This window comes from Podarcis filfolensis (assembly GCF_964270895.1).
Source record: "Podarcis filfolensis genome assembly, chromosome: 2".
NCBI lineage: Eukaryota > Metazoa > Chordata > Lepidosauria > Squamata > Lacertidae > Podarcis > Podarcis filfolensis.
In genome coordinates, this window is record NC_139605.1 from 61,795,155 (window position 1) to 61,822,143 (window position 26,989).

The 26,989-nt window shown below is 44.2% G+C and overlaps 1 long non-coding RNA gene across 1 annotated transcript; it reads right to left on the reverse strand.

Annotated features, from left to right (window-relative positions):
* Positions 1-7,124: 7,124 nt before the first annotated feature.
* Positions 7,125-12,773, reverse strand: LOC310758055. The gene is made up of 3 exons (XR_014545641.1): positions 11,518-12,773; positions 10,909-11,010; positions 7,125-9,030 (listed from the first exon to the last, which is right to left on the reverse strand). It is a non-coding gene; the product is annotated as an uncharacterized lncRNA (long non-coding RNA).
* Positions 12,774-26,989: the final 14,216 nt, after the last annotated feature.

Consider the following 26,989-nt stretch of genomic DNA (forward strand, 5'->3'; position numbering starts at 1 on the left):
ATATGATTCCGGATAACTCAAGAATAGTTGCACCATAGCCAAGGGCTTTGGATGCTCAGGACATATTTGGAAGTCTTGCTTTCAGTCTTCTTGGAAGTTGACAAACATTTGTGAAGGAAGAAGAAGGCGTGTAGATCTGTCTTTGCAGTAATGTGAAATAGGAAGGAACAGAAGTAGGCCTTGATCACAACGATGCTTTGTGAGAGGGATGTTAATCTGGAGCCTGGTCAGGGCTTTGTAGGGAATTAAGAAGGAAGGCTGTTCCTCCTTTCCCATTTGGATTAATCTTTCTCTGGTTGCACAGTGAGGGAGATTAAACTAATGTCCTGTTTTGATGAAACACACTACTATCTAGGTTGTTGTTCTATGTGCATCAGGAGATTAGTATTAAAAACAACGAAGAGATTTATTCTAGTTATTCTCTTGGTGTCAGCTAGCAAGCCCCACTCCCTGATCCACTTTGCATGCAAAGACAAGCACATTAATCTGAATTTTCATTCTAAGCATCCAGTGAGCCTGGCTAAATTCCACTAAATCCAATAAAAATCCCATTTTCTGGGGTTCTGGAATAAAACTCTAGGAACAAATCTTTAGTTATCTGAAGGCACAATCTATTTGAAGGCAGAGAGTTGCGATGGGTAGACAATAGGCGAAGAACAAATTTAAAATATGCAGTTAACATTTCAATTAAAAGCAGCAAAAAAGTAACCCCCCACCCCACCCCACTGTTTTTACCAGCAATGTTGAGAGCAAGGACAAATGAAATGTGCAGAGAACTTTACAGATTTCAGATATGCAAACATGTAAGCAAACATGTAAGCAGAAATGAGAATTGATATCTGCAGGGTTGGTATATATCTTCACTTCTGGAAAAGTTAGCAACACAATGAACACAATCTGCAAAACGTACTGGATCCTGCAGTTAGGTTTGTAAGAGTCATACATCCATTCTAAAGCTATGGATGTGCCCTTTAAAAAAGGTAACATAAAAGGCCTTTCTCCAGCATTTGCCTTTCAATTATGGGTTTTGTGCCAAAGCACACAGTGCAATTAGCACTATCATGTTCTCTCCATATGGATTATAGACGAGTAAGACAAGTTAGTCCACACAATCATTTAGTGTGAAACAGAAAACTCCATTTGCATTAACTTCCAGCAAGTTTTAAGTTACTCAGATAGAAATGTGATAATGCTGTACTGTTGTGTGATGTGCGTGACGAACCAGGCTCTGAGTAGCTTTGCTAGGTGAACTGTTGTGATAACAAAAGCAAGCTGGCATCCCAGAATATGTAATCTCTCAAAGGAGAGTTTAATCTTCTGAACAGTGCCTGGTATAAGATCCTAGCTGTGTTCTTGGCAGCTACCATATATGCTGGCAGTAGTAAGCTCTATTTTATAAGTGGGCTTGCTCATATAACCTTTTCTTCCCCAATAACTCCTGTTGAGAAAGAAGGATTATAGGAGGTGTGCTTTGCTGGCAGGAGGGCTGGCCCTGCCGTTAGACACAGTGAGGCAATCGGCTCAGGTGGCAGATACTGAGGGCTGTGGTGGGAAATCCCCTGGCTATTGCTCTGAAGCTTCCTGCCCATTCTCCTCTGTTTGAGATCAGAGCTGTGTCGGTCACACTGCCAGTCATGCAGACCCTCCAAGGTGGAGTTTGCAGCCATATAAAAAAATGCTGTGAAAATGCATTTTGAATTTATTTATTTTTTTGAAAAATACATTGAATTTGGCATAGCTCACTATCACCATCTAGTGTCACATTTGTACTTTACAACACATTTAAAATGTTTTATTTGCAGCTGTGTAGCTGTCCCTATTTTCCAGGGACAGTCCCGGATTTACAGAAGCTGTTCCAGTTTCTGATTTTATCCTGGAATCTCTCACTTTTCCTTACAACATCCCTATTTTCATCGGAGAAATGTTGGAGGGTGTGGTAAGACACCCCTATTTTCATTGGAGGGTATGGAGTTATTCAACCCCTGAGCCAAGAAGATAAGTAAGTATACAACCTTTATACAACATCTGGAGACAGCCCTGTATAGGGAAGGTTTTAAATGTTTCATGTTCTATTAAGTTATATAAAAACATAATTGGAAGCCACCTATTATGGAATAGGACGTCCCTATTTTCATCAGAGAAATGTTGGAGGGTATGGCACAACTAGCCTGCTGCCTTCAGGGGCAATGGAGGGCTGATCAATGGTCAGCCCAGTCAGCTTCTGTACAGGAATATATATATGTTTATGAAAAAAGTTCAATTCCTATCAGTACTGTGGAATATCCAAGTCTGGAAGACAGAGTAACGTAGAATGCTGCCTTATACCAAGCCAAGACACCAGTTCATCTTGCTCAGAACTGTATACCCCAACTGGCAGCACCCCTCCACCATTTCAGAGCAGGGTCTCTCCCATCCCATCCCTACCTGGAGATGCTGGGCAAGACAGATGCTCTGCCACTGAGCCACAGTTCTTCTTTTGGGACACGGGTGGCACTGTGGGTTAAACCACAGAGCCTAGGACTTGCTGATCAGAAGGTTGGTGGTTCGAATCCCCGTGACGGGGTGAGCTCCCGTTGCTCGGTCCCTGCTCCTGCTAACCTAGCAATTCGAAAGCATGTCAAAGTGCAAGTAGATAAATAGGTACCGCTCCAGCGGGAAGGTAAACGGCGTTTCTGTGCACTGCTCTGGTTCGCCAGAAGCGGCTTAGTCATGCTGGCCACATGACCCGGAAGCTGTCATGTGTTGGCTTCCTCGGCCAATAAAGCGAGATGAGCGCCGCAACCCCAGAGTCGGGCACGACTGGACCTAATGGTCAGGGGTCCCTTTACCTTTACTTTTATACTCACTCTTTAAGAGTTCTTGGAACGATATTTTTTGATATTGTTCTAAAATGTCAAGGCATTTGGTTTCTTGTTCGTAACATTTCCTTTTCTAACGTGTCTACCCACTTATTTGATGGGGAGAGCTCTGCATCGCCCTCTGGTGTCTCATTTTAATAACGTATTACTAACTATTTACAGTAAAGCTATTTGAAGCTGAGGCTTCAATACTTTGGCCACCTCATGAGAAGAGAAGACTCCCTGGAAAAGACCCTGATGCTGGGAAAGATTGAGGGCACAAGGAGAAGGGGATGACAGAGGACGAGATGGTTGGACAGTGTTCTCGAAGCGACTAACATGAGTCTGACCAAACTGCGGGAGGCAGTGGAAGACAGGAGTGCCTAGCGTGCTCTGGTCCATGGGGTCACAAAAAGTCAGACACGACTATGCTTTTTCACTCCAGATTTCACTCCAGACAGTCCCATAGAACCAAGTAAAGAATATTCAAGTAAAGAAACTCCAAAATTGCACTTATTTTTGGCTAAAGTGCTGGAGGCAGAATGGCTGAGCTCTCTAAGCGAACAGGAAACACCCAAACTTTCCTAAAATGGTGAAGCAAGCAGCATTGTACAGACTGGTTTTATAACACAGCACATTGTACACATCAGCTATCTGTGTAAACTTTGTACATTTCAGGGAGTTTTCTCTTTCAGGCAGAGGTTGGCCAGGTTTTGATGACATCAACTTGTCATTCCCAAATCCTAACAAATCTATGTTGTCTCAGTTGCTGAATTTCCTGACACTGCCGGAGAAAAGATCAGTGACCAGCCTCGACGACAAACACACGATCAGCCAAAGTGTCTATAACACAGAGAGTAGATGAAGACGGTTTACAGGAAACGTTTTTCGAGTCATGTGGGGAAGAGATGACAAAGCAGATTCTGAACTGTTTAATGATAAACCAGAATGCAATCCAGAGGAGGGGGGAAAGGAAGGTTGCTAATATAAAAGGGACTGTCCCATTTTGCAAGGTAGCGTGGGGAATTTTCAAGCAAATAAACTTAGGTAAAAACCCCTTCATTTATTTATTTAAATATGTCAGCGGGGTTAATACAGAGGGGAAAAACAGCATTCAAGATCCTCCGCCCTCTCAGACGTCCCCAAAACTGCTCCTCTTCTGCCCTCAACGATAGACTGACCACCAACACCCCTTCTGAGGTGGAGCTCAGGGCCAGTGACCAATGACAGAAGTTGGATTTTATCCTCTTGACTTTAAAAATTAAGTTTAATAGTGCCAATAAAGAGATTGTGCAGTTGCACAAACACTACATTTCATCATATTCAATTTTATTTTGATGCTTTTGTTACTGAAAGCAAAGGTCAATATATACCATTTTTCACTGAGAGCAAAAACTACTCTCCGAGTGAGGAGAACTGGAGTCAAAGAATTTTATGAACATAAAAAAGCCCCGCTGGACCAGACCAAGCACCTATCTAGTTCAAAATCCAGTTCTCCAAAGGCCTATGGGAAGCCCACAAGCAAAGCATACTCTCCCCCCTTGTTATTCCCAACAGCTGGTGCTAGAAGCCACTGACAGCCTTGTCCTCCATAAATTTTTAGGATGGTACTAGGGACAGAAAGAACATCTAGTGTGATTTTTGGCACCAGGGCAGAAATACCCAGTTCAAAGAGTTCAGCCCATATTGCATAAAGTATGGTCTCTCAAAAGCAGAAAAAAGAGACGAACAAATAGACCTTGAGGCATTGGCCGTGTATTACTTAGCAGAATATATGAAAGCAAGCCGACCTCTTAGCACAAGCAAAGACAGGAGGGAAAATCCCAGACGCACCAGCCATTTCACATGGGAGAGAATGAGTAAGATCCTACACTTCTGTCTATAACTGCCAGCAAAACCTAGAGTTTACTGCAGCTAGGGCTGGATGGATATGCCAATTTCTGTCCTCTCAGTTTCTTATTTTTCCAATCTTATATTCAGTTCCTCACATTTCTGCAGAAAACTGCAGGTTTTTTTTAAAAAAGAACAATGAAAATTCATCAGCATTTTAGTGCCAAATTCTCCTAATAAATATGTCTGTCTGTCTGTCTTCTTCTTTGACAATCACTCGTGGCCAAGTAAGATTGTCTTCCATAAACATGGTATTTAAAGTGAGTCCATAAGCAACTGTGGAGGCCAATTCTGGATCCACACGTCCTTCCACAGTGGGGACATTGGTTTCTGGCGGGGAGTTGATCACGGTGTGGATTTGCCAAGTGTGCCTTCCTCTTAGCATGTTTCTCCCTTGCATCCTGAATTCAAGTGTCTTCAAAGCCCATGACACCTTTTGTGAAGGCTGTTCTCCAATTGGAGCGCTTGCAGGCAAGTGTTTCCCAATTGTTGGTGTTTATACTACATTTTAAAAGATTTGTCTGTGTGCAAATATGTCTGTACTGTATGCAGTTTTGACTAATGTGAACGTTTTGCAAGCAATTTTACCCAATATTTATGTGTTTTTAAAACATTGTTTGGAGAACTGCATCACAAGCTTGGGCTAAAAGGACAGATTTCAAAAGCGGGCTGTGTTTCAGTTCGGTTGTCATATTGTTTCAGAAAGTGTGAATTAGACAGGTTTGCCTTTAAATGTGGACTGAATCAAATTTCTCCCCCAACCCTAACTACATTCTATCTAGTTTGTACTGCCTGCTTGCTCTAGAGCAGGGTTTCCCAAACACTGGTCTCTAGCTGTTTTTGGCCTACAATCCCAATTGGTTCTGCAAGCTAGGGAAGGGCTTCCAGTGACAAGTGCAGGGACTGCAGAAGCATACCCATTTTTTGATGCTTCTTGGATCATCCAAATGTGATTTGGAGTCTCTTCTTCTTGCATGACACGATTCCCTTTAGTAAATAGTCAGGATTTTGCATTTTGTCTTCTTTTGTTCAAGGTATTATAATCAGAGTGTTGTGTTGTAGAAAATATGCAAATGTGTGCTGACAAGTGATTGTCAGCTGTGTCTGTCAGTCTTAGGCTCCTCAGACTGCACAAGAAGCAAACTGTGTATGTGTGCAAACACTGTATGCAATTATCTGCACATCCCACTTCTGCCAAAAAAACTACTGCAGTTCATAGAATTTGTCGGTTGCATGAGAATAAAAAGACTTGTAAGATTTGGACTTCAGTAGTGCAAATATTGAACTTCAGTAACACAAATACACACCCTTGTTTGCTCTCAAATCCAACACCAGTAGACTTTATTCATTATTTTAACCACTCCCAATTTTGTTTTTGCGTGTTGTTTTTGGCAATCTCACCAACATCTGCAGACTCCAGAAATATCTGTACAGAGGAATATCTTTGGAGAGATATTCTCAGAACAGGAGCTCAATTTGCTATGGCTGTGTAATTTTTCTGCATATCTGTATACAGTACTCCAAACTTTCAAACAATACTGAAAACGAGTGAGTCAGAGCGTTAACACATCATCAGCCAAACCCAGAGTGGAGGCAGCTGCTGGTGATATGACACAAACATTCAGACAAGTCCATAACTCATGCTAATCAAGAAACATTTCTGCTGAAAAGATGACTAAAGATAGGCATAAACCATTCTTGATGATGGGTCCCAGGGACTCTCATCTCTTTCTAACATTTGGACAGAAGCTAGTTAGAGGCCTTACCACTTAGTCCTTCAGAGAGCATGGAAACTAATTTACTTTTCAGAACAGCTTCTGGCAGTTGACCTTTGAATGAGTTTTTTCTGCATCTTCTTATGTACGGTTGGGTGTTTGCTTCTTTTAACCATCTGTATCTTAGTGTGATTTGTGGGTTTAATATTTGTTGCATGCTGCCTTGGGTCTTGGAGAGTGGTCACAATATTTTAAAGAAAATAAATAAAAAATTAATGGGAAGCCCAATTTTATTATATGCTGTAGAACAACAACAACAACAACAACAACAAATTATTTATAACCCCCCCCCCTCAATCTGGCTGGGTTTTCTCAACCACTCTGGGCGGCTCCCAACAGAATATTAAAAACATGATAAAACATCAGTCATTAAAAACTTCCCTAAACAGGGCTGCCTTCAGATGTCTTCTAAAAGTCAGATAGTTGTTTATTTCCTTGACATCTGATGGGAGGGCATTCCACAGGGCAGGAACCTCACATCTCGCAGTGAGGGAACCACCAGAAGGCCCTCAGAGCTGGACCTCAGTGTCTGGGCTGAACAATGGAGGTGGAGATACTCCTTCAGGTATCGAGGGCGAAAGCCGTTTAGGGCTTGGTCAACACCAACACTTTGAATTGTGCTCGGAAACATACTGGGAGCCAATATAGGTCTTTCAGGATAGGTGTTATACGGTCTCGGCGGCCACTCCCAGTCACCAGTCTAGCTGCTGCATTCTCCAGTCTAGCTGTCCAGTCTAGTATTCTTCTAGTCAATTACGACAAAAAGACCAAAGGCAAATCCACCCAGTGCTGCCAGTGTGAGGCTATCTTCCGTCAAGGTCACTTCCCCACAGGGGGCTCCTAGCACAACCCAGTTATTGCTCTTCCATTGTAAGCTGCAAGCAGAAGGGCAAGTACCTTTGCATACCATCAGGACTACTGCACTTTTTCTATGTGTCTCTCCCACTGTGTCCTGTCCAGACCAGTTGGCCTGACATAGCAGCTGTGGGTGAGGCCATTTGCAGCTCAGCACACACAGTCACCATAACCCTAGTGGTGGGTGCCATCTTCATTTTTGCATTTTAAGGCAATTTTAAAATTATCACTAAAGCAGTGTTCCAGCTTTTATTTGGAACAAAATAAAAGTATAGTGCTATAACATCACACTGCTATTATGCTGTAATGCTATACTGTACTGTGTTGTAGCTGTCATGAACTGGCAGGACAGCGGGGAGGAGGAAGAGGATCCCGGTGAGGGATTGCTGGGACGGGGACACACCAGGGCAAGCAAGGGATGGGGAAAGAAGTATTCACAGGGTGACAGAGGATAGTGAGGGGATGGGGGTCAATGCACAGGAACCAGAGCAGCAGGACCCATCACCAGAGCCAGAGGGGTTCCTGTCTCCACAAACACAGCGGGCTCTGAGGGAGCAGCAGGAGGGGCGTTCTAGGAGGCTGAGGCAGGCAAGGGCCCACAGCCCAGCTCCCTAGATGGCCAGGTGAGGCTCACTAACTCTGGGAAAAGGTGTGATTCCTCATCAAGTGCAGGTGCCACAGTCAGCATGCAAAGTACAAAAGGGAAGCAGAGCTGAGGTGCTGTGTCTGCTCAACTGCCCATGTTCACGGATCTTGACTTGGATGCTCCAGGACCTGTGCTTTGGGTTTGCCTCTGAACTGTATCCTGACTGGTGGACTTCAGACTTGGCTACTTGGATTGACCCTGAATTGTGTTTCCTGACCTTTGGATGTGGGACTTTGTTTGTGTGGGCTGACCCTCATGACTTTGAACTTGGCATACTGACTTGCTGCCAGGTAGGTCAAGGGTTTAGGATAATAGCTGTCTTTCAGCATGGTCATAAAATGGCACCTATTGCTAATATTATCCTGAAAGTGTGATAGGTTGTGATAGGTTCATTTTACAGTGGTACCTTGTTTTGGGTCAGGGATCCATTCCAGAGTCCTGGACGTTTGATGAAAAGGACGCTCAACAAACCACCGCTCTGTGCACACACGTGGAGCGGTTTGCGCTTCTGCGCATGCGCGAGCAGCAAACCCAGAAGTAACCCGCTCCACTACTTCCTGGTTTGCCGCCGACGTCTGCCGAAATGGATGCTGGACAGGGCGGACTTATACAGAGGTACCACTGTATTGATGTATCACTGACCATGTGTAGCACTGAAGCAGTGTTTCTCAGACAGTGGACTGGGATCCACCAGTGGTCCACTTTCAGATGGGCCTCATTGCCTCTTCAATTGTCATCTCTCCCCTTAACCCACAACATTTCGGTTGGATCAACGTGAGCACCAGCAACTGCTTGCACGCTGAGAAAGGTGGCTGGGGGAAGGAGGGAAGGAAGGTCTCCTTCCTGTGTGGAGAAAGGGCCGCAGAGGAAGAAAATTAGAAAGTGAGATAAAAGGTTGTTGTTGTGGTGGTGCTCTCCTCGTGCTGTCAGAGGCCTCCAAATACCCGTTGCTGGGAATAACAAGTATGGAGAGTGCTGTTCCTTTCAGGTCCTGCTTACGGGCTTCCCATAGGTGTCTGGTTGGCCACTGTGAGAATAAAAGGTGGGACTAGATGAGTCTTTGGCCTGCTCTAACCTGTTCTTAATGAAGTATAGAAACTCCAGACGAAACACCTTCTATGGAAGCACTCCAAGTGGAGCATACGTTAAATCCATCAAAGGCATAATATGAATATCAGGCCGTCGCGCAGAGATGTTTCATGCTGCCTAAATTGCTTCCAAGAAATGTGCAGTTCCTCTTGTGTTACGAGAAATCCCAGGTCTTTTTGCATAAACCACTTCCAGTCCACGATGTTGAAATGTTTATGCTATTAGACTAGGGGGACCCCTTCCCAGAGCAAAAGAAAGGCCAAAGCTGACTTGGCTCAGCTTGAGCAATCGCAGCTCTAAACAGTGTATAAATACAATCTATTATTGAGGCTAAAATGCCTCCAGGAAACAATACCGTTGCTCCCCTTTGGACATGGTTCAGCCATTGCGCTTAACTTACTTAAAACCCTTGACAGGGATTCAAAGATTCTGGACCAATTTTGTCTTTAAATAGCTAGGAAGGAAAGGGACTGGACCTGTGATCCAAAGCAGTTAGTGTTGCCAGCAAAACCACCAATTGTGCAGCCAAATCTGCCTTAATGGGCAGTTTTCTCTGCTGCAGCTCAAATTCTTGAGGCCAGCCCCTTCTGTATACACACCATACATTTAAAGCACCCTCCCAAGAATCCTTAACAAAGTACACCTCACTGGATTATTTGGGGAGGGGATGTGCTTTAAACATATGCTGTGTGAGAATGCTACAGAGAAAAAGCCCAGCTCTAGCAAATACAGTGGTACCTCGGGTTACAGACGCTTCAGGTTACAGAGTCCGCTAACCCAGAAATAGTACCTCAGGTTAAGAACTTTGCTTCAGGATGAGAACAGAAATCGCGTGGCAGTGGCGTGGCAGCAGTGGGAGGCCCCATTAGCTAAAGCGGTGCTTCAGGTTAAGAACAGTTTCAGGTTAAGAACGGACCTCCAGAACGAAGTTCTTAACCCGAGGTACCACTGTATACTGTATTTTTACTTTGGCTCATGGCCCTCCCGCTGTAATGACAAGAAAAATGAAATGAAGTTCATGGGTTATATGTGGCTAGCTGCCACTGAACTCAGTTGGACTTACTTCTGAGTAAACAGCTTTAGGACTGTGCTTCAATCCCAAAATTTCAAATTATCCTCTCCCAAGAACAATCCTCCTTAAAAATGAAGGGTTTTGGGGGGCGGGAAAGGAAGTTGAGAGGGAAAGTCAAAACCACAATAACTTCACAAATATGCCTACAGGGTGTGTGAGACCTGGCAGTGAGTGAGAAAGAGGGATCTTGGGATTGTAGTAGCTCTTAAAGGGAGGGTGTAGACAAATTCCTGGAGGATAAAGCGACTAGCCATTGTGGCCACGTATCGGAAGCAGCAAATATCCCTATACCCATTGCTGGGAATTGCAAGGTGGGAGACTGCTTGTGTCCTGTGTCCAGGCTTCCTATAGGCACCTGGTCGGCTACTGTGAAGACAGGATGCTAGACCACATGGGCAAAGCTCGTCTCATGATCTGAATGCCCATGTATTCAAGTAAGCTGCTTAAATGTTGCCACCACCCAAACATTTTCCTTTGGCTTAGCAAGACCTTACGAAGCCAGTTCGGATCATGAAGGCCCTGTTCCTTCCTTCTCCAAATACAGTATACTGGGACATTTACAACAGGATTTAGAGTCCCAGAGTTGGCAGGGACCCCATCTACTATCTTTAAATGGCATCCAGGAAACATGGGCTATAGATGTTGACTTTGGCTGGCTTCTCACCACAGCCTTAGTAGTAGTGTGATAAAAGTAATCTGACACGTGAATTTCTCTTATATAAAGACAATCACCACTATACTTACAATGCAGGCAACTGATACGGCAGGCGGAGGAGGCAGGTTGAAAGGTATTACAGTCCTTCGGGTGCGTGGACAATTCACACAAACAGATTCCTATCCAGACCCCTGTAACCAGAATATAAACCCATTCCAATATAAAATAAGATTTGAGCCTTTATCTGTCAAAACTGCCATCCCTTGTACAGTGGTACCTCGGGTTAAGTCCTTAATTCGTTCCGGAGGACCGTTCTTAACCTGAAACTGTTCTTAACCTGAAGCACCACTTTAGCTAATGGGGCCTCCTGCTGCTGCCACGCTGCCGAAGCATGATTTCTGTTCTCATTCTGAAGCAAAGTTCTTAGCAAAGGGTTAGCGGAGTCTGTAACCTGAAGCGTATGTAACCTGAGGTACCACTGTACACCCATTCTGCAATCTTGTCTATTTCTGCTAGCTCAAGATATTGGATCAACCATTCACAGACAGCAGGGAGCTTCATAGCCCTATGCCATTTTTGCCGCTACCATCAAATTCCCTATCAACAATTTCCCCAAATCAGGGATGCCTACATGTATCACATTAAATAAGAGCATAAAAGGCTCAAAGGCAGTTCATGATACTGCAAAGGGATCATACCTGACTTAATTATGTTGTTTCCAAATGTTGAAATGATCATGTCTCAGCCTGGCTAATCATCCAATAGCGTTTAGAAATTTGAAGAGCTGCACTATGCCTGTAAAATGATAAGTGAAAACTTCATTTCCTGGAACAACGGGTAATTGGCCATTTACCTTCATTTCACCTCTTACTTTCTGTTCTAATTACACTACTGGGGACACTAGACTAATAGGCATGATGGATTAAGAGCCATTGGTTACCATTTCTGTCTCATGTCTGACGCCTGTAGGTACAACCTATTATTTGGGCTTCGGCATGCTGTTTGTCTGTTTGAAATGGGAGAAGCAGACCAGAGACTGTGTAGAATTCAGGGTGTGTGTGTGAGTTTCAAGCCTGTGGATATTTTCTCATATACCGTAATTTCCAGAAAGGAATTGGAAACAAAACTGCCAATATCATAGCACTACTATATTACCTATGGTGCAACTGCATTTGGTCACCTCATTCTGGTCACCTCACTTCAAAAAGGATATTGTAGAACTGGAAAAGATTTAGCAAAGGCTGGAACAGAGGCGTAGGAAGGTCAGATGGTACATGGTGCGGAAAATTTCTTGTCACCACTGGAGAAACTTCCCTATGAGAAAATATTACATTTCTGGCTTTATAATTTGAGGGGAGGGAGATGGCAAGTAAGATGGGACACAATAGAGGTCTTTTTCTCCCTCTGTCATAATTCTAGAACCCAGGACCATCCAATGAAGCTGAATGCTTTGAAATGCGGGACAGCGGGTAGTACTTCTTCACACAGCATACAGTTAAACTATGGAACTCACTGCCACAAGAGGCCGCAATACCCTCTGCTGCTAGACAGTATCCATTATGTAGGGATGGTGTGATGGAATAGTTATAATGAAGTGGGGCTTGAAGGAGTGTTACGCATAAAGGGGTAATATTTGGTTGAGCACTGCATTTTCTTTTGGTTGTGTGGAAGCTCTGGTTTCCTTTGGAGAATTCCTGCAGTTACCTAGGATGTCCACTAGATGGTTGGATTGGATAAGAGCAGTTTATGATGGTATATACAGATCTCTCTCTGTTTTACTCCTTCATGCCTGAAGGATGGATATGAATGCTAAGTGCTTATTGTGATCAGACTAGAACTCTGCAACCAGGACTGGCTAAACAACACAGCGTCCAGTCCTGCTCCCTTTCACATCGCACATGCTTTTTTAACTCCTGTGCTGACGTCCCTAATGTGTCTTTTGCAGTCTCTACAAACAGAGACCCTATTTCTTCTTTCGACCCTGATAACACAATTAGCTAAGGCACCAACGTTTTCAGCTTTGTTAAAACATGAATTTCATTCCACGGCACCTAAATATATTCCTGTGGTGTCCACTCCTCTCTACTCCAGAGCGGTGGACTCGTAATCTGGTGAACCGAGTTCGATTCCCCGCTCCTCCACATGCAGCTGCTGGGTGACCTTGGGCAAGTCACACTTCTCTGAAGTCTCTCAGCCTCACTCACCTCACAGAGTGTTTGTTGTGGGAGAGGAAGGGAAAAGGAGATTGTTAGCCACTTTGAGACTCCTTAAAGGGTAGTGAAAGGCGGGATATCAAGTCCAAACTCCTCCTCCTCCTCCCCTCCTCCTCCTCCTCCTCCTCTTCTTCTTCTTCTTCTTCTTCTTCTTCTTCTTCTTCTTCTTCTTCTTTTCAGAAGGCTGTTTAACAACAAAATCAAGGAGGTAAGAATACATAAAATCCATAAAGTAGCACTCTATGTGCTGGCAGCTAAGAAGATCAGGAGGAAGGAACTAGATAAAATAGTGGTCAACTGCAAAGGGGATTCGGATATTTAATTTGGCATATCTTACCTGAGAATCTTTTGCTATTCTATTCTATTTAATGCAACAAATAATTTTAGAAGCCTTGGCTGTGGTTTTATTGTATGTGTGGTGCCCGATGATTTTTATGGTTATTGTTGTTGTTTATGTTGTCCTTCTGAACGATGCCATGGCCTATGGCTAGTGCAATAAAAGTTTAATTGGAAAACATAAAATCCATAAAATAACAGTCAATTAAGAATACACAGAAACAAATCACTGAATGCTGATGCATCTTCTTGTCCAGCTGCTTGAAGCTTTAAACAAATGAGGCCAGACACATCTCTTAATTTTTTTTTTAAAATGTTAGATTTTACATTTTAGTATTCAACACATTTATCATATAAACAAAGAAGATAGAAATTAAAACAAAACTCCCCCCACCCCTTGATGTCCCTCAACTTCCCCTCCTGGTTCTTTGACAATTTATTACTTCTGCTTAAGGCCGGGCACATCTCCACAGGGAGAGATTTCTGCACGCAAGCACCCACCTCTGACTGAAATAGCTCTGTCCCAGGCCCTCACTCAAGGGCCACTAGGAGGAGCTCATCTGATGACGTTAAAGCATAGGCAGGTTGATATGAGACATGAAGTTGCAGGTATTTGGGTCCAAGCTGTTTATGGCTTTAAGCATCAGAGTAAGCACCTTGCACTGGTGCTTTCATTTGCAATAGCATAGATTGTATTAGTTTAGGTTTCATATATATGGTCATAACAGTCTCCCTCGGGAGCTTGTGGGCTCTCCTTGGAGGTTTCTAAATACAGGTTGGATGGCCATCTGTCATGGATGCTATAATCAGAATGATAATGATAATGATGATGATGTTGCCGTTGATGATGATGGTGATAATAATAATAATAATAATAATAATAATAATAATAATAATAATATATTATTTATATCCCATCCATCTGGCTGGGTTTCCCCAGCCACTCTGGGCGGCTTCCAACAGAACATCAAAAACAGAATAGAACTTCAAACATTAAAAATTTCCCTAAACAGGGCTGCCTTCAGATGTCTTCTAAAAGTCAGATAGTTGTTTATTTCCTTGACATCTGATGGGAGGGCGTTCCACAGGGCGGGCACCACTATCGAGAAGGCCCTCTGCCTGGTTCCCTGTAACCTCACATCTCGCAGTGAGGGAACTGTCAGAAGGCCCTCGGAGCTGAACGGTGGGGGTGGAGACGCTCCTTCAGGTATACTTTAGCTGAGATTCCTGCATTGCAGGGGGTTGGCCTAGATGACCCTGGGGGTTTCTTCCAGCTCTACAATTCTGTGATTCTATACATGCATCATTTTATTTGTATACCAACTTTCCCTTGTTCAAACCATGCTCAAGGCGCCTTGCAATGTGAAAAAAATTTATCATTACAAACATAACCAAAAGTAGCCATAAACAATAAATAAAACATTAAAAAGGACAAAACCAAATTAATTTAAATGCAAATCGTAAGAAATTTTCAACTAAATTTTTTTTATATCAATAACAGCACACACCCCTGAACAAAGCCCCCCAAACAATACCGAGCCCAAGAGTCTGTTCGGCAGCCTCAGTTTTTGTAGCTGGAGTCAGTCAGGGGTCCTGCCCTCCCAGGCCAAGTATAAAAAGGCCTGCAAGGCAGGGAGCAGGACTTCCAGGACTCACAGAAAAGATGGTCATAGTTTCAGTCAAGCATGAAACTTTATCTTTGCAGTTGTTGTTCTTTAGCATTCCCTTGTTGATTAGGCAGTTCTCCAGGCACTTCACATAAAGCAGTATTTATTACACACTAGTGATTCCTTTAGAATAGATCTCCACCCCCCACTGCTACCGCCAATATTTTTGAGAATTTAATTCAGCTTTCTGTTCATCCTCCAGCTAAAATCAGGATGAACAGCTGCACTCTCAGCCCTTACCCTCCGCCCCTTTTCAGATTTTGAAAGGGGAATTGATTTCTTGGCAGTCATGAAAGAGCAAGTCTTTCATCACCCCGAGTGACTTTTCCATTGCTTCCTAAATCTTTTATTGCTTAGCACACAGCAATTTCCTGTATTTCTTGCCAGTATGGAGGAGTCTTTTGGTTCAGCCTCAGAACCCTGAAAATCTTTCCTTTCACTGGCATGCATTAAAAAGCATGGTTTCTTTCCTTGCCATCGTTAATTTGTGCTTTTTAGCCTTAGCCACCATCCAGTAGCCCATGTCTTTAAAATCTCCTCGGCATTCAATTGCTTAATCGCAGGGCGATGGAGGAATCTTAGATTATAGTTTCAAGACAACTTTTAGAAGGTAGAACAAGCATTGCTAATGTGGCATCCCTGGGCTCCTGCAAAGTCCCTCCCTTGTGCTCAGCAGACTCTTCTCCCCTCACTGAAATTAAGCTTTTGTAGCCAAAAGGATAGGTTGTAGTTTATATGCTTGGTTGTGGTCTCTTTTGTTTTGCAAATGTGCCCTTGGGCCCCCAAAGGCTGGTGACCCATGATGCAGCTGTTCCTTGCTTGTACTGAAAATATTTATGTTGGAGTCTTGTAAAGTATTATTGTTTTTCCTTCCTGAAGGAAAGGAACAACAGCAGTGGTTCATGCTTGTGGCAGATATGGAGTCCATTCCTGAGAGTCTTATTTCAGCATTTAGTTTTAAAACAATAGTTTCTCCATCCGGCAATCGCACACAGGGATGTTCTTGGAGAGCAGCAGAGCAAATGAAGAAATGTGCTCTGCTTTCACAATATCCCCATCCTCAGGCCAGCTCTCAGCGGATAGGTCAGCCAGCCAATGTGAAGGCATGTATTTGACCCTTGTGGCTAGTGACTGCTTAGTTACATAAATATGTTGCATCTATCTTTGGAACCAGGAGTTCTGTGAGTTAAGAGCTTCCTTACGCAACACTAATGTGAAAAGTGTGTGGTGCTGGAAGACAATAGCTTTTCATGCTATTCTCAATCCGGAGGGTTCTCTCTCAGTCCCATTACTGAGGGATTTTCTCTGTCTGTGGTATGTCATTAATTCATTAATTCCAATAGCTTGTCCTGTTCTAGCTTCTGAAGCAAGACGTGTTAGTAAACGGATCATAAAAGTGTGCTCTATTAAAACACCAAAATCTCACAGTAAATCTCATTATGCTCATTATAGCATATTGGTTGCTCAGAATTCTTGATCAATGTTTGTTCTCTGGATAGGTAGTTAGGGGAAGGATCAGGGGCATTTTGAGCACACAGGTGTCTATTTGCATGCATGTTGTTCACCTGAGCAGTGGCGTAGCGTGGGTTGTCAGCACCCAGGGCAAGGCAAGTAATTTGCGCCCCCTAACCCGTGGATTTGCGCCCCCTAACCCATGGATTTGCCCTAACCCCAGATGTTGCGCCCGGTGCGGTCGGCCCCCCCTGCACCCCCCACGCTACGCCACTGCACCTGAGTAAGGAATGACCTGAAACCTGTGCATCTCTGACGCACTTGCAATATTTTTTTAAAAAAAGAAAGGCATCTCATCTGATCATTGCTGACAAGAAGCGTACAAGAGGTCTACAGGCATAGACATACTAAGGGGTTGGTAAAGCTACGCTGTACCAATGAGCGATAGCCCTCTCCCTTCATTCAACTTTGCATTTGTAGACCAACCGCACATCTATGATTTGGGGGGTGGGACTCAAAAGTATTAACAAGGAAACTCTGACATCAAGGCCACCTCCCCTCAACACATGCACACATGGCCTTTTCAGGAAATGAGATGATCACTCCACTGTGATTGGATTAAGGAAAGTGTTGGCAAAGGGCTAAAAGTAAAATTAATGGGGATTTTGTTTTCTGCAAAGTCCTGTTGTTCCATTATTTTTTTTTACAAAATGCTTTAACAGACCTCTGACTTGGGCAGACGTTTCTTATAAAATGCCATGGGAGTTGGAAAATGAACTAACTCATTATTTCTAAAGCAGATGCACTCAGCTTCCCTTTGAAAAAGGCTTTAATGAAATGTTGACAATGGCCACCTTTGGCAGCACTGTCTGTCTAATTAATAACATGCGCAGCTAAGCAGAAACCTCTGAAAAATGCATATCTGGGTTGGGAAACCATCTTTTGCTCAGTTCCTGACAAAACAAAGCTGTGAGGGGACTACAGAATGTTCCAAATCCCCTTTAATGCTGGGCTGCAATAGGGGATTTATAGATATGTGCAAAATTAGGGCTCCTTGTCACTGAGAATTCCCCAAGTTATTAGTATACATTGTTAACTGAGAGGATGTCTTTGAAACATGACTACAAACAATGATTTGCCATGGTTGAATTCTAGCATTTTAATTCGATGCTTTCTTTCTATTCTCCGTTCTTCCTACTCCCTGATTAAAGTCAGTGGAGGCTGGTCTATTAGGGGAACCAGGGCTTAGTTGTACCAAGTGAAATGTAAAGCCATTTTTAAAAAAAGTGTTCCCCAGAATCTCAGAGCCACACTCTCTTCTCTTCTAAACATCATTTGAACTTGGAGAGGCATTTCTGTCAATTGGCTGCTCTCTAGCTGCTCTCTGCGCCACTCACTCCAAAAGTATTGCGAGGAAGTCCATCCCATCTGTCTCCAAACAGAAAAACCATGTGATTGTATTTTTATTTTTTTAAAAAAAAATAGTGACCGTCTGAAAACGTCCACAGAATGGTAAAAAGATAATGGAAGGGAGTTCCAATTCCTTAGAGAGTTTGACTCGAGGAGGAGGAGGCCAGGGAGTATTGCCATACCTTGGTTCTTGAACGCCTTGGTACTCACCTGTTTTGGCTCCTGAACACTGAAAACAAGGAAGTAAGTGTCCTGGTTTTTTAACATTCTTTGGATGTCCAGTGTGGCTTCCAATTAAGTGCAGGAAGCTCCTGCAGCCAATCGGAAGCCGTGCCTTGGTTTTTGAACATTTTCGGAAGTTGAATGGACTTCCAGAATGGATTACATTTGAGAACCAAGGTACAACTATAAAGCTGATTGAGGAAGCTGCCTCAGCCGGCTGATACTGAGGTGTGCAGAGTGGCCGGAGCAGTGAGTGCCATGTGCACTGCCCTGTAACCACCACACTAGCCCACAAATGCAGTAGAAGACCCTTTCCTTTCACCAGTATTGGAATAAGATTCCACTGCCAGCCCAATTGGCTTCTGTAGGTACCTTGGGAAAGGACGCCATCTTGTCCTTTGCCTCAGGTGGCAAAATATATTGAGCTGACCTGGAGGAAAAGGAGAGTTAAATCCTCACAGTCTGTCTTATCATGCATCTAATGAGTAGCAAGCAATAAACCCCTTATTTCTTAGTCTAACTGGAGTATACCCAGGCCTTTGGACTCCCTCCACATGCCATCTCCACCTCTAACTGGCTGCGTTCCCCGTAGGCAGCTGGCTTTAAGGAGAAAGTGTGCACTCTGAGCCTCAGGAAACCGGCCCTGGCAGGGTGCGTTTTATGGTAGTGGGTTGGACCAGTTGACCCTCAGGGAACCCTCCCAACTCTACGGTTTTTTGAGTCTATGGTTCTCTTAGGGAAAGACATGTGTCACATGACTCAGCCCCAAAAGATGCTAGTCCCAATTTTCTTCTGTGGCTTGTTGGAAGGTACGGGATTTACTTCTGAGAAGAACTGCATAGGATTATGCTGAAAAATGCTTGCAGCACTTTGAAGTCTAACAAATTAATTATGGCATAAGCTTTTGTTGTACATAAGCTTTCATGGATTAGAACCCACATCATCTGGTAAAGTGGATTTCGTGTCACAAAAGCTTGTGCCATAATAATTAAGATGTTCCAAGAGGCTTTGTTGTTTTTGCTACTTCTCTGGAAAATCTTCAAAGGTCTGTTCCTTAAAAGACATTCAAGAAAATAATTATCTGATGTGGTGGACTAATGCAATTGTTTTGGAAAAGAATTAGAAATTGGTTAGTCACTGTGGTGGAGATACATTATTAAATGCTGCTTTTTTTTGTTTTTTTGTTTTTATTGTATTGGTTTTATGTTATATACTGCCCTGAAATCCAGAACCTGACAATGTTAGGTTCTTTAACATTAACAGCCACCTGTTTAGGGAGTATTAGTACTACTAGTAGTAGTAAAAAGGGACGCTGGTGGCGCTGTGGTCTAAACAACTGAGTCCCTTGGGCTTGCTGATCGGAAGGTTGGCAGTTCGAATCCACACGACAAGGTGAGCTCCCATTGCTCTGTCCCAGCTTCTGCCAACCTAGCAGTTCAAAAGCACACCAGTACAAGTAGATAAATAGGTACTGCTGCGGCAGGAAAGTAAATGGCGTTTACATGCATTCTGGTTTCCGTCATGTTCTTCTGTTGTGCCAGAAGCAGTTTAGTCATGCTGGCCACACGACCCAAAGCTGTCTGTGGACAAATGCCAGCTCCCTCGGCCTGAAAGCGAGATGAGCGCCGCAACTCCGTAGTCACCTTTGACTGGACTTAATCATCCAGGGGTCATTTACTTTTACTACTTACTACTACTACTACTACTACTACTACTACTACTACTACTAAATTTGTATACAGTGGAACCTCTGTTCCCAAACAAAATCCATTCCAGAAGCCTGTTCGGCTTCTGAAACGTTCAAAAACCAAGGCGCGGCTTCCCATTGGTTACAAGAGCTTCTTGCACTCAGTGCAAGCCGCGACTCATGTTCGGGTTCTGCAAAACATTCGAAAATGGAAGCATTTACGTCTGGGCTTTCGGTGTTTGGGAACCGAAACATATGAGAACGGAGGCGTTTGGGAACTGAGGTTCCACTGTACTGCCTTTCATCCAAAGGGTGGTTCAGAACATAAACGAGGTGGTTCAAAGCATATTAAAGGTAAAGGGACCCCTGACCATTAGGTCCAGTCGTGGCCGACTCTGGGGTTGCAGCACTCATCTCGCTTTATTGGCCGAGGGAGCCGGCGTACAGCTTCCGGGTCATGTGGCCAGCATGACTAAGCCGCTTCTGGCGAGCCAGAGCAGCACACGGAAATGCCGTTTACCTTCCCGTCGGAGCGGTACCTATTTATCTACTTGCACTTTGATGTGCTTTCGAACTGCTGGTGTGATGGCCTGGGAATCTGATTCAGAGGCTGAACCGGAGGAATCCCAGCCTGCACAGGAGTCCCCGCCTCCAGGGCCAGCTGAGCCGGGGCAGGGCCTTGAATCTGAAGCGCCTGCACCTGTGCCGGATCCTCAGGAGCAGACACCAGATGAATCCACTCTGGCTCTGGAGGTGATTGAGGACCCATTGCCTACAGGTGCGCCTCTCCCAGCCCTGTCAGGGGAAGGTGAGCCTCCCCCCTGGGTCCAGTAACCCTCCAGCCTCTCCTGAGCTGCACAGGCTCAGGGCAGAGAGGCAGAGGGAACTGGGTTCTCTCAAGAGGAGTGCTCGCCTTAAGGCCAGGAGAGGCGGGTCACCTGTGGGCCGGGACCGCCCCTGGCCTCAGAGAAGATAAAGGCCACTCAGCCCGGTCCCAGGTCGCGGGAGCAACATTGTTGGAAACCTGTTTCTGCCAGCACCCAGCCCTGTTCTTCCAGAGTTCCCGACCTTGCCTGGCTCCTCGCTTTGGACCCCGCTTCGCCCTTGGTGGACAGTCTCCAGACCCTCGACCCAGGACTGGACTCTGACCATGCCTCACGGTAACCTCCCCCCGGGACCAGCACAGCTAGGTTGGCAGGAGCAGGGACCGAGCAACGGGAGCTCACCCCGTCACGGGGATTCGAACTGCCAACCTTCTGATCAGCAAGTCCTAGGCTCTGTGGTTTAACCCACAGCGCCACCTGCATCCCTTCAAAGCATATTAGGGATAGCCTAATATAGTACAGTTATCTATATTGGTTGACTACCACGGCCCACTTCTCTGCTTAAGAATATTGGCATGGTCAAGGTGGTTGTGTAAGCCACACTACAATTATGATTACTCTATCAATCTGCTGTGTCAGCATAATTTAGAAACATGTGTAAGTTCTAGGAGAGCAACTTTATAATAGACTTATAAAGAGGTAGGGAAGCCCTGTCTCTTGGAACTTGGAGTAGATCTGGACAACAGAAGGTGCTGCACATTGGCCAATGCATGAGTTACATCCATTGCTACTCCAAGTGGTTTCCAGGAACTAAATGAAGGGAATGTCAGCATTGTTGTCTTGTTGTAGTATTATGCTTTATATTTTCTTTGCATGCATTAATAAAGAATGTGTAGCCTTCACCCATACGTGTGTTCATTGTCTTCCAATCCTAAAAAAACCTTTGACTTCTGGCAGCACCCTTTCTAATTGCACGCTATAAATTCCCCTCTCCTCACCCCCCCCCCACCAACTGCCATCTTATTTTTCCATAACAAGACTTTGTATCCAGTTTGGCTTGGGTCCAGCAAAGAGGCGAGCTACTAATGAACATGAATGCATGTAAGCAACATGTTCTCTGGGTCATTCTTCCTGAGCACAACATTTTCAGGTAAAATAATCTGTGTGCTTCCCTTTTTAGGTCTGTTCTCTCAAGACCACCAAGTATTTCTGCACTATGTCTTGGCTATAAGCAACTGCGTAAATATTATTTTTTCCTGAGAATCTCATTCTGTCCTGTGTACTCTGCCTCCTTGGCCAAAGGCTCACTGACTCAGGCTGCTTCCAAAGCAACAGATTTTATCCTAATTGTGCTTCCTTTTAAATCCTTGGAGAAAAGCTGTTTCCTAAGAATTAGGACTAATGGACCCAAGTGCATCCAATTAATCTTAATTGAATCTAAAGTATTTCACATTGTTTCCACTGGTACTTTCAAGTCTCTGTATAACAATCCTTGGCTCCTCCATATACAAGATTAAACGGCATTTAGATTCCATGGGTTTAATTTGAGAGAGTGACAAAACTGTGATTCAAACCAGGAAGAATTCTCTTCAAATCTCTCCTTTGGAATAAACTCAGAGGGGGCAATAATAATAATAATAATAATAATAATAATAATAATAATAATAATAATAATAATTTATACCCCGCCCATCTGGCTGGGTTTCCCCAGCCACTCTGGGTGGCTCCCAATAGAATATTGAAAACATGATAAAACATCAAACATTAAAAACTTCCCTAAACAGGGCTGCCTTCAGATGTCTTTTACAAATAGGATAGCTGCTTGTTTCCTTGACATCTGATGGGAGAGCGTTCCACAGGGCAGGCGCCACTACCAAAAAGGCCTTCTGCCTGGTTCCCTGTAACTTGGCTTCTTGCAGTGAGGGAACTGCCAGAAGGCCCACAAAGCTGGACCTCAGTGTCTGGGCAGAACGATAGAGGTGGAGACACTCATTCAGGTATACTGGGCTGAGGCTATACAATTCTTGGTATAGTATTAGAATGGATAGTTCTGATAGTTCTGCTTGCAGGAGATCTGTGAGGTTAAAGGTTACTGTTAAACACATGTATTGGAGCTCTGAGGGAATGTGTGGGTTTTAAAAAGATTTCAAGAAATCAATCAAACTTGCACTTGGTGTTTAGTAATAATAGGCCCTAAAGAAGATGTGTGTGGTTTGTATTCAATGTGCAGACTTAGCTGCCGTTATTATTTTCTGTCATACTAAAAAATCTTAGAGGATGGCGATGATTACTTAGCACAATCATTTAGACCTCTGCTGCAGCTTGACTGAAAGATCCTAAAAACTGTTCCCATATCTCTGAACATTTATGCTGGACTACTTTCGCTGTAGGACGCGGGTGGCGCTGTGGGTTAAAACACAGAGCCTAGAACTTGCCAATCAGAAGGTCGGCGGTTCGAATCCCCGCGACGGGGTGAGCTCCCGTTGCTCGGTCACTGCTCCTGTCAACCTAGCAGTTCGAAAGCATGTCAAACTGCAAGTAGATAAATAGGTACCGCTCCGGCGGGAAGGTAAACAGCATTTCCGTGCGCTGCTCTGGTTCGCCAGAAGCGGCTTAGTCATGCTGGCCACATGACCCGGAAGCTGTACACCGGCTCCCTCGGCCAATAAAGCAAGATGAGCGCCGCAACCCCAGAGTCGGTCACGACTGGACCTAACGGTCAGGGGTCCCTTTACCTTTTTCACTTTCACTGTGTACATTAGACACAGTTAGGAGGATGATCACGGATGATGCCCTTAATGAGACTAGACTAATGGGAAGTTTTTCTTCCTTTAGACTCAAACCCTCAGACCAATGCCCACTTACAGTATGACAAGAACAGGTAAATTTAAGTTTAAGGTAAAGGTAAAGGTACACCTGCCCGTACGGGCCAGTCTTGACAGACTCTAGGGTTCTGCGCTCATCTCACTCTATAGGCCGGGAGCCAGCGCTGTCCGCAGACACGTCCGGGTCACGTGGCCAGCGTGACAAGCTGCATCTGGCGAGCCAGCGCAGCACACGGAACGCCATTTACCTTCCCGCTGGTAAGTGGTCTCTATTTATCTACTTGCACTTTGATGTGCTTTCGAACTGCTAGGTTGGCAGGCGCTGGGACCGAACAACGGGAGCGCACCCCGCCGCGGGGATTCGAACCGCCGACCATGCGATTGGCAAGTCCTAGGCGCTGAGGTTTTACCCACAGCGCCACCCGCGTCCCAAAAAAAATTAAGTTTAGCTCAACCACTAATCTAGGCACTTTGTGATCACAAGTCTCCTCTCTTAAGGCTGGGATTAAAGCATAATGTACATGGTACATCATGGTAATGGTGAGCTTCCTGCACTAATTTCAATGTGCTTGTTTAATGTGGTTGATTGATATGACTCATACCAACCATGTAGATGCTGCTTGTTGATGCACTAGATGTCAAGCAATATAGGCATGGGGGAGGGGGGAGGGGGGCTGAACTTGCATTGACAGCAGCCACTTGCTCCTATGGCGGTGCACTCAGAGGAGCCCTTCCTACCATATTCGGACATTTAGCTCCATCCACTATTTCTGCACTTCTGTAGTGCCATGACATGTTCGTGGTAGGCCCACATTCAGCCTGACACCTGGTCTTCCTTCTTTAAATACCTCCAAAGAGCTACTGTCAAAACCACTATTACTTGTTTTGATTGGTAGCTCTTTGCAGCGTAATGGTTAACAGCCACCAGACATGTGAAACTCCCAACAAAAACCGCTTTGGAATGTGTGCAGAGCATGAGAAGATCTGTGGGTCAATAGGAGAGCATCTGCTTTGAATACAGAAGGTCCCAGATTCAATCCCAGGCATCTCCAGCTGGGACTGACAATATTCCCTATCTGCAACCCTGGAGCCAGTGTAGACAATACTGAACTAGGTGAATCAATGGTCTGGTTCATTTACGACAGCTTCCTATATTTAATTTATTCACTTCCCACCCAGCTACAAGAAACAGGATGTAAGCAAAGAAAACAATTTCTCTGACTCTGATTTATATCAGGCTGCAATCTGACTCATTTCATTACCTAAGAAAGCCCTCGTGTGTTTGGCTTTCGTCAAGGTCAAACTCAAACCTTATGAGAAAATTCGGCAAAATGTGCATATGACAGTGACGTGAGCCATGGTTGATATGAGATTAAATTCACATCCTGTCCCAACCCCCTACAGAAAGAAAATATGTTGTCAACAAGGTATAGGTTATGTGTCTCAAACATCACATAACCAGTGGGATTTTTAAAAACCTTTGTTCTTAGTACCTTGAGCTACTCTTTTTGCTATTTCTGTACATGAAGAATGTGTGCAGTAATGGCAGATCTTGACTGTAAGCTCCCATTCCTAGTCATCTAACAATGAGAGATGAATTTTCACCTGTTGATGTTCTTTCCTATCTTTGACTGCAAATTGCATTGCTCTTTCTATTTTGGTGTTCATGTTTTGCTTTGTTGAAAGTGGTGTATATTTATTTCTAATTGAAATTCTAAAAAAAGAGAGAGATGAGCTTGCCTGTGTCCCAGGACGAAAAATGAGGAATTGCAGAGCATGGGGTAGGACAGCAATAGCCAAGGTGGTGCCCTCCAGATTTTGTGGACTCTTGGCTCTCATCGTCCCAGACCAATAGCCATGCTTCTGAGGGGTTTCATGCTGGCTACCCCAGAGGCAGGGAATAGGAAGAACATGAAAAGGAGCAACACCAATTTTCTATTTGAGACAGCCCATAATAACCATACATAAGATGCAAGGATGCTCAGCCAGATTGCACTATGAGATTGGTGTCACTCACGAGTGCTCATATAGGAACGATCAGGAGTGAGAAATGAGACTAGTGTAGAAAGACCAAGAATAAAAGCAGGCAGTTAATTCAACAATGCCTGATATTGAGATGATAGTCTAACCCCTTATATACTTGATCAAACACTGTGCTCTGCAGGAGAGCGTCTCTCCTGCATAATAGCAGGAGATTCATTCAACCAAAATAGGAACCAGACCTTCAGTGTGGGGGCAACTGAGTCAGATGGGCAGGGTACAAATAAAACTACTACCATTATTAATTTTATATTATTAGTGTTATTGTTATTTCCTTCCCATTACACATCAGAGAGGTGCTATTTCCATTGTCTGTTGGGTCATACGAAAGACCTTATTTTAAAAAATATGGAATTGTTTTTAACTGTTGATGCTTCTACTGCGAAATCATTTTGAGATGTTTCACGATAAGCTGTTCACAAATGTGATAAAATAAAATAACAAACGTTTATTACATGGATTTGCCACAATATCACAGTTTCAGGAGGAGTTTACTGCTGATACAATGAATGGAAATGCATCCACTTTTATGTACAATACACAAACAAATTCTACTTAAACCTCTGAAACCATTTTTCACAGGGTGGAGTGTTTCTTTCCATAAAAACAGATTTATAAGTAGACTATCGCCAGCTCTGAACTACGAACGGACAACATCTCCTAACACCTGGCCTGGCAGGATGTTGCAGTGCCACTTGTGGCTGAGCGGAAGGGAGAGGTCTGGCCGATCTTGAGTCTTCCTTCAACACCACATAGCAGCAAGAATAGCTGCTGAACCTTTCCCCGGTGTGCAGACAGTGAAGGCCCAAGAGCCCTCTTTGGACTAGGAGTTGCCAGTTCTGCCGTATGAGGGAACAGATGACTGTCAAGAAAAGACACAGAAGTAGGGGCCAGCAGTAGCAGAGAAGGGAAATGAATCATGCAGGAACTACAATAAATTGTTGCATGCTCATGCCAATTATATGTTCACTGTTGTCAGGCAGAAATAAACATCAAGACAGGGCTTGAATCAACATATGGTAGCAGACGCTGCTGGTTATCTGATCCATGGGAATCAGCATGAGAGGTGAGAGGTTGATGGATCGTGTGCCATCCTCTGCACCAAGGAAAGAAGATAACGTATGCAATTGCAGCCAGAAGCTGAACAGACGGCTGGCCCCAAGAGGGGGTGTTTTCCAAGCAACGGAGCCCCAAAAAGGTATGCTGAATATCGGGCTAAAAGTGTGAATGCAGATTGATTTATTCTCTGGTTCACGAGAGCTGCGTTTGGCAAAACAAGCTCTGAAAGAAAGGCTTGCATACCAGGAATTCCTGTGGTGAGATAAGGATTCCCGTCCCGGGGAAGGTTGCTAAGCAACGACAGTCAGTAAGTGGAAAACTACTGACACCTGGGGCTGGCTCAGTCAGAGCCGGGAAAGCGAAAGTTGTTTTGACTTTGAGACAACTGAAGGAAGATTGCCTGCCTGAGAGAGAGGCAGAAAGACAGCTCAAAAA